Raw genomic sequence first — 7500 nt, forward strand, 5'->3', positions numbered from 1 at the left:
GTCCCACGGCGGACACCAGGTCCTCCCGGTTCCCCGTCAGGAGAGCCCCGCCACTCCTGGGGAAGCAAGCACCGCTGCCTGCCCGACCTCCGAGCCCATCACCGGGGGGGGGGGCGGGAGCCGGAATCGCGGGCCAGAGCCTGGAACTCTCGCACGGCCAGGCCCGCCGGATCGGGGCACGCTGCCTCCACGCTCGGTTGACAAGGCAGCGCGGCACGGTTCTTTTGCCCCGGAGGTTCCTCTGACCGACTTTCTGGAACCGAACATGGGCATTTAGGGTCCTGAAAACCGAGTCCCCCAAAATCTCCGCGAACCTTTCTTGGCAATATTGTAGATGCGGCACCCGGCCCAGCCACCGGGGCCAACCGCCGAAAGTGTCCGCCCTCCTGGAGCGAAGGCCCGGGCAAGGCCCGTTTGAAAAACCTCATACGGACTTCCGGAGCGCGAGCCCGGGCGCCAGGTCGACCCAGGGCCGACCTCCCGGGCCCCAGAGAGGCACGTCTCCGCCGCGGAAGCCGCCTGATGCCCGCGCCGAAGGCCCCCGGGCCCGCCCGGCCTCCGCGCAGGGCACCGGGGAGAAGTAGGAATCGTGGCCGGGCTCCTGGAACTCCTGCCCGGCCTGCCCCGCGGAAGCATGCCGGGTTCTCCCGCCGCGCCGTGCAGGTTCTTCCGCCCCTCGCCGGGGTAGCCGGGCTCCAACCGCTGGGCCCCGCAGCGTGGAAGGGCCCCTGCGAGTCGCCCCCCGGCCTGCACGCCCGCCGTGCAGTCGACCGGGTCGAAGCCGGAATCGCGGCCGGGTTCCTGGAACTCTCGCCCGGCCTGCCCGCCCGGCCCGCCCCCCGGGCCGGGGCTCCAGTCGACTTGGAGCCAAACTCGGTTTTGACCCCCTCCTGCAGCACGGTCCGGCCCCGGAGGTTCCTCCCTCCGACCTCCTGGAACCCAAGATGGGCATCTAGGGTCCCGAAATCCGTGTCCCCGAAAATCTCCGCGAACCTTTCCTGGCAATATTGTAGATGCGGCACCCGGCCCAGCCACCGGGGGCAACCGCCGAAAGTGTCCGCCCTCCTGGAGCGAAGGCCCGGGCAAGGCCCGTTTCAAAAACCTCATACGGACTTCCGGAGCCCGAGCCCCGGCGCCAGGTCGACCCAGGGCCGACCTCCCGGGCCCCAGAGAGGCTCGTCTCCGCCGCGGAAGCCGCCCGCCGCCCGCGGCGAAGGCCCCCGGGCCCGCCCGGCCTCCGGGCAGGGCACCGGGGAGAAGTAGGAATCGTGGACGGGCTCCTGGAACTCCTGCCCGGCCTGCCCCGCGGAAGCATGCCGGGTTCTCCCGCCGCGCCGTGCAGGTTCTTCCGCCCCTCGCCGGGGTAGCCGGGCTCCAACCGCTGGGCCCCGCAGCGTGGAAGGGGCCCTGCGAGTCGCCGCCGGCCTGCACGCCCGCCGTGCAGTCGACCGGGTCGAAGCCGGAATCGCGGCCGGGTTCCTGGAACTCTCGCCCGGCCTGCCCGCCCGGCCCGCCCCCCGGGCCGGGGCGCCAGTCGACATGGAGCCAAACTCGGTTTTGACCCCCTCCTGCAGCACGGTCCGGCCCCGGAGGTTCCTCCGTCCGACCTCCTGGAACCCAAGATGGGCATCCAGGGTCCCGAAATCCGTGTCCCCGAAAATCTCCGCGAACCTTTCCTGGCAATATTGTAGATGCGGCACCCGGCCCAGCCACCGGGGGCAACCGCCGAAAGTGTCCGCCCTCCTGGAGCGAAGGCCCGGGCAAGGCCCGTTTCAAAAACCTCATACGGACTTCCGGAGCCCGAGCCCCGGCGCCAGGTCGACCCAGGGCCGACCTCCCGGGCCCCAGAGAGGCTCGTCTCCGCCGCGGAAGCCGCCCGCCGCCCGCGCCGAAGGCCCCCGGGCCCGCCCGGCCTCCGGGCAGGGCACCGGGGAGAAGTAGGAATCGTGGCCGGGCTCCTGGAACTCCTGCCCGGCCTGCCCCGCGGAAGCATGCCGGGTTCTCCCGCCGCGCCGTGCAGGTTCTTCCGCCCCTTCGCCGGGGTAGCCGGGCTCCAACCGCTGGGCCCCGCAGCCTGGAAGGGCCCCTGCGAGTCGCCCCCCGGCCTGCACGCCCGCCGTGCAGTCGACCGGGTCGAAGCCGGAATCGCGGCCGGGTTCCTGGAACTCTCGCCCGGCCTGCCCGCCCGGCCCGCCCCCCGGGCCGGAGCTCCAGTCGACATGGAGCCAAACTCGGTTTTGACCCCCTCCTGCAGCACGGTCCGGCCCCGGAGGTTCCTCCGTCCGACCTCCTGGAACCCAAGATGGGCATCTAGGGTCCCGAAATCCGTGTCCCCGAAAATCTCCGCGAACCTTTCCTGGCAATATTGTAGATGCGGCACCCGGCCCAGCCACCGGGGGCAACCGCCGAAAGTGTCCGCCCTCCTGGAGCGAAGGCCCGGGCAAGGCCCGTTTCAAAAACCTCATACGGACTTCCGGAGCCCGAGCCCCGGCGCCAGGTCGACCCAGGGCCGACCTCCCGGGCCCCAGAGAGGCTCGTCTCCGCCGCGGAAGCCGCCCGCCGCCCGCGCCGAAGGCCCCCGGGCCCGCCCGGCCTCCGGGCAGGGCACCGGGGAGAAGTAGGAATCGTGGCCGGGCTCCTGGAACTCCTGCCCGGCCTGCCACGCGGAAGCATGCCGGGTTCTCCCGCCGCGCCGTGCAGGTTCTTCCGCCCCTCGCCGGGGTAGCCGGGCTCCAACCGCTGGGCCCCGCAGCCTGGAAGGGCCCCTGCGAGTCGCCCCCCGGCCTGCACGCCCGCCGTGCAGTCGACCGGGTCGAAGCCGGAATCGCGGCCGGGTTCCTGGAACTCTCGCCCGGCCTGCCCGCCCGGCCCGCCCCCCGGGCCGGGGCTCCAGTCGACTTGGAGCCAAACTCGGTTTTGACCCCCTCCTGCAGCACGGTCCGGCCCCGGAGGTTCCTCCGTCCGACCTCCTGGAACCCAAGATGGGCATCTAGGGTCCCGAAATCCGTGTCCCCGAAAATCTCCGCGAACCTTTCCTGGCAATATTGTAGATGCGGCACCCGGCCCAGCCACCGGGGGCAACCGCCGAAAGTGTCCGCCCTCCTGGAGCGAAGGCCCGGGCAAGGCCCGTTTCAAAAACCTCATACGGACTTCCGGAGCCCGAGCCCCGGCGCCAGGTCGACCCAGGGCCGACCTCCCGGGCCCCAGAGAGGCTCGTCTCCGCCGCGGAAGCCGCCCGCCGCCCGCGGCGAAGGCCCCCGGGCCCGCCCGGCCTCCGGGCAGGGCACCGGGGAGAAGTAGGAATCGTGGCCGGGCTCCTGGAACTCCTGCCCGGCCTGCCCCGCGGAAGCATGCCGGGTTCTCCCGCCGCGCCGTGCAGGTTCTTCCGCCCCTCGCCGGGGTAGCCGGGCTCCAACCGCTGGGCCCCGCAGCGTGGAAGGGGCCCTGCGAGTCGCCGCCGGCCTGCACGCCCGCCGTGCAGTCGACCGGGTCGAAGCCGGAATCGCGGCCGGGTTCCTGGAACTCTCGCCCGGCCTGCCCGCCCGGCCCGCCCCCCGGGCCGGGGCGCCAGTCGACATGGAGCCAAACTCGGTTTTGACCCCCTCCTGCAGCACGGTCCGGCCCCGGAGGTTCCTCCGTCCGACCTCCTGGAACCCAAGATGGGCATCCAGGGTCCCGAAATCCGTGTCCCCGAAAATCTCCGCGAACCTTTCCTGGCAATATTGTAGATGCGGCACCCGGCCCAGCCACCGGGGGCAACCGCCGAAAGTGTCCGCCCTCCTGGAGCGAAGGCCCGGGCAAGGCCCGTTTCAAAAACCTCATACGGACTTCCGGAGCCCGAGCCCCGGCGCCAGGTCGACCCAGGGCCGACCTCCCGGGCCCCAGAGAGGCTCGTCTCCGCCGCGGAAGCCGCCCGCCGCCCGCGCCGAAGGCCCCCGGGCCCGCCCGGCCTCCGGGCAGGGCACCGGGGAGAAGTAGGAATCGTGGCCGGGCTCCTGGAACTCCTGCCCGGCCTGCCCCGCGGAAGCATGCCGGGTTCTCCCGCCGCGCCGTGCAGGTTCTTCCGCCCCTCGCCGGGGTAGCCGGGCTCCAACCGCTGGGCCCCGCAGCCTGGAAGGGCCCCTGCGAGTCGCCCCCCGGCCTGCACGCCCGCCGTGCAGTCGACCGGGTCGAAGCCGGAATCGCGGCCGGGTTCCTGGAACTCTCGCCCGGCCTGCCCGCCCGGCCCGCCCCCCGGGCCGGAGCGCCAGTCGACTTGGAGCCAAACTCGGTTTTGACCCCCTCCTGCAGCACGGTCCGGCCCCGGAGGTTCCTCCGTCCGACCTCCTGGAACCCAAGATGGGCATCTAGGGTCCCGAAATCCGTGTCCCCGAAAATCTCCGCGAACCTTTCCTGGCAATATTGTAGATGCGGCACCCGGCCCAGCCACCGGGGGCAACCGCCGAAAGTGTCCGCCCTCCTGGAGCGAAGGCCCGGGCAAGGCCCGTTTCAAAAACCTCATACGGACTTCCGGAGCCCGAGCCCCGGCGCCAGGTCGACCCAGGGCCGACCTCCCGGGCCCCAGAGAGGCTCGTCTCCGGCGCGGAAGCCGCCCGCCGCCCGCGGCGAAGGCCCCCGGGCCCGCCCGGCCTCCGGGCAGGGCACCGGGGAGAAGTAGGAATCGTGGCCGGGCTCCTGGAACTCCTGCCCGGCCTGCCCCGCGGAAGCATGCCGGGTTCTCCCGCCGCGCCGTGCAGGTTCTTCCGCCCCTCGCCGGGGTAGCCGGGCTCCAACCGCTGGGCCCCGCAGCCTGGAAGGGCCCCTGCGAGTCGCCCCCCGGCCTGCACGCCCGCCGTGCAGTCGACCGGGTCGAAGCCGGAATCGCGGCCGGGTTCCTGGAACTCTCGCCCGGCCTGCCCGCCCGGCCCGCCCCCCGGGCCGGGGCTCCAGTCGACTTGGAGCCAAACTCGGTTTTGACCCCCTCCTGCAGCACGGTCCGGCCCCGGAGGTTCCTCCGTCCGACCTCCTGGAACCCAAGATGGGCATCTAGGGTCCCGAAATCCGTGTCCCCGAAAATCTCCGCGAACCTTTCCTGGCAATATTGTAGATGCGGCACCCGGCCCAGCCACCGGGGGCAACCGCCGAAAGTGTCCGCCCTCCTGGAGCGAAGGCCCGGGCAAGGCCCGTTTCAAAAACCTCATACGGACTTCCGGAGCCCGAGCCCCGGCGCCAGGTCGACCCAGGGCCGACCTCCCGGGCCCCAGAGAGGCTCGTCTCCGCCGCGGAAGCCGCCCGCCGCCCGCGGCGAAGGCCCCCGGGCCCGCCCGGCCTCCGGGCAGGGCACCGGGGAGAAGTAGGAATCGTGGCCGGGCTCCTGGAACTCCTGCCCGGCCTGCCCCGCGGAAGCATGCCGGGTTCTCCCGCCGCGCCGTGCAGGTTCTTCCGCCCCTCGCCGGGGTAGCCGGGCTCCAACCGCTGGGCCCCGCAGCGTGGAAGGGGCCCTGCGAGTCGCCGCCGGCCTGCACGCCCGCCGTGCAGTCGACCGGGTCGAAGCCGGAATCGCGGCCGGGTTCCTGGAACTCTCGCCCGGCCTGCCCGCCCGGCCCGCCCCCCGGGCCGGGGCGCCAGTCGACATGGAGCCAAACTCGGTTTTGACCCCCTCCTGCAGCACGGTCCGGCCCCGGAGGTTCCTCCGTCCGACCTCCTGGAACCCAAGATGGGCATCCAGGGTCCCGAAATCCGTGTCCCCGAAAATCTCCGCGAACCTTTCCTGGCAATATTGTAGATGCGGCACCCGGCCCAGCCACCGGGGGCAACCGCCGAAAGTGTCCGCCCTCCTGGAGCGAAGGCCCGGGCACGGGCCGTTTGAAAAACCTCATCGGGACTTCCAGGGCCGGAGCCCCGGCGCCAGGTCGACCCCGGGCCTCCCTCCCGGGGCCCAGCACGGCTCGTCTCCCCCGCGGGAGCAGCCCGCCGCCCGCGCCGAAGGCCCCCGGACCTGCCCGGCCTCCGGGCAGGGCACCGGGGAGAAGTCGGAATCGCGGCCGGGCTCCTGGAACTCCCGCCCGGCCTGCCCCGCGGAGTCCTGCCCGGGCTCCCGCCGCCTTGGCCCGGGACGACCACCCCTCGGCGGGGTGCCTGGGCTCCGACCCCGGAGGCCCGGGTCCCTGCCGGGGCCCTTGGACCCGCCCCCGGGCTGCCCTTCCACGGAGCCCTTGACCGGGACGAAATCGGAATTGTGGCCGAGCTCCTGGAACTCTCGCCCGGCCTGACCGCCTTCTCCGGCCCTTTTCCGGTTTTCCCCGTTGACCTGGCTCCAAACTCGGGTTTGGCCCCTCAACACGGCAGGGTTCTGCCCCGAAGATCCCTCTGACCGGCTTTCTGGAACCGAACATGGGCATTGAGGGTCCTTAAAAACGTGTTCTCGAAAATCTCCGCGAACGTTTCTTGGCTATATTGTAGATGCGGCACCCGGCCCAGCCACCGGGACGAACCGCCGAAAGTGTCCGCCCTCCTGGATCGAAGGCCCGGGCAAGGCCCGTTTCAAAAACCTCATACGGACTTCCGTGGGGGGGGCGGGCACCAGGTCAACCCCACGTATGCCTATGGGGATTTTCGCTCCCCAGGTCAACCCCATGGATGCCTATGGGGATTTTCGCTCCCCAGGTCAACCCCATGGATGCCTATGGGCTTTTTCGGTCCCCAGCTCCACCCCAAGTATTCCTAGGGGCTTTTCCGCTCCCCAGGTCAACCCCATTTATTCCTATGGGGATTTTCAGTCCCCAGCTCAACCCCAAGTATTCCTAGGGGCTTTTTCGCTCCCCAGCTCCACCCCATGTATTCCTAAGGGCTTTTTCGGTCCCCAGCTCCACCCCAAGTATTCCTAGGGGCTTTTTCGCTCCCCAGCTCCCCCCCATGTATTCCTAGGGGCTTTTCCGCTCCCCAGCTCCCCCCCCATGTATTCCTAAGGGCTTTTTCGCTCCCCAGCTCCCCCCCAAGTATTCCTAGGGGTTTTTTCGCTCCCCAGCTCCACCCCATGTATTCCTAGGGGCTTTTCCGCTCCCCAGCTCCCCCCCATGGATGCCGATGGGCTCTTTCGGTCCCCAGGTCAGCCCCATGTGTTGCTATGGGCTTTTTCGGTCCCCAGGTCAACCCCATGTGTTCCTATGGGCTTTCTCGGTCCCCAGGTCAACCCCATGTATTCCTAGGGGCTTTTTCGCTCCCCAGCTCCACCCCATGTATTCCTATGGGGATTTTCGCTCCCCAGCTCCACCCCAAGTATTCCTAGGGGCTTTTCCGCTCCCCAGCTCCACCCCACGTATTCCTAGGGGCATTTAGGCTCCCCAGGTCAACCCCATGGATGCCGATGGGCTTTTCCGCTCGCTCCCCAGGTCCGCCCGCCCCTGGCCTCGCCATCGGGACTTGCGGGCACCGTCTCAACCCCGTGCCTTCCAGAGGGGACTTCCAGGCACCGTGTCCACCCCCTGCGAGCCTCTGCGGACCCCCGCCTTACCTTTCCCC

This window comes from Alligator mississippiensis, unplaced genomic scaffold (assembly GCF_030867095.1).
Source record: "Alligator mississippiensis isolate rAllMis1 unplaced genomic scaffold, rAllMis1 scaffold_26, whole genome shotgun sequence".
In the NCBI taxonomy this organism is placed as follows: Eukaryota; Metazoa; Chordata; order Crocodylia; family Alligatoridae; genus Alligator; species Alligator mississippiensis.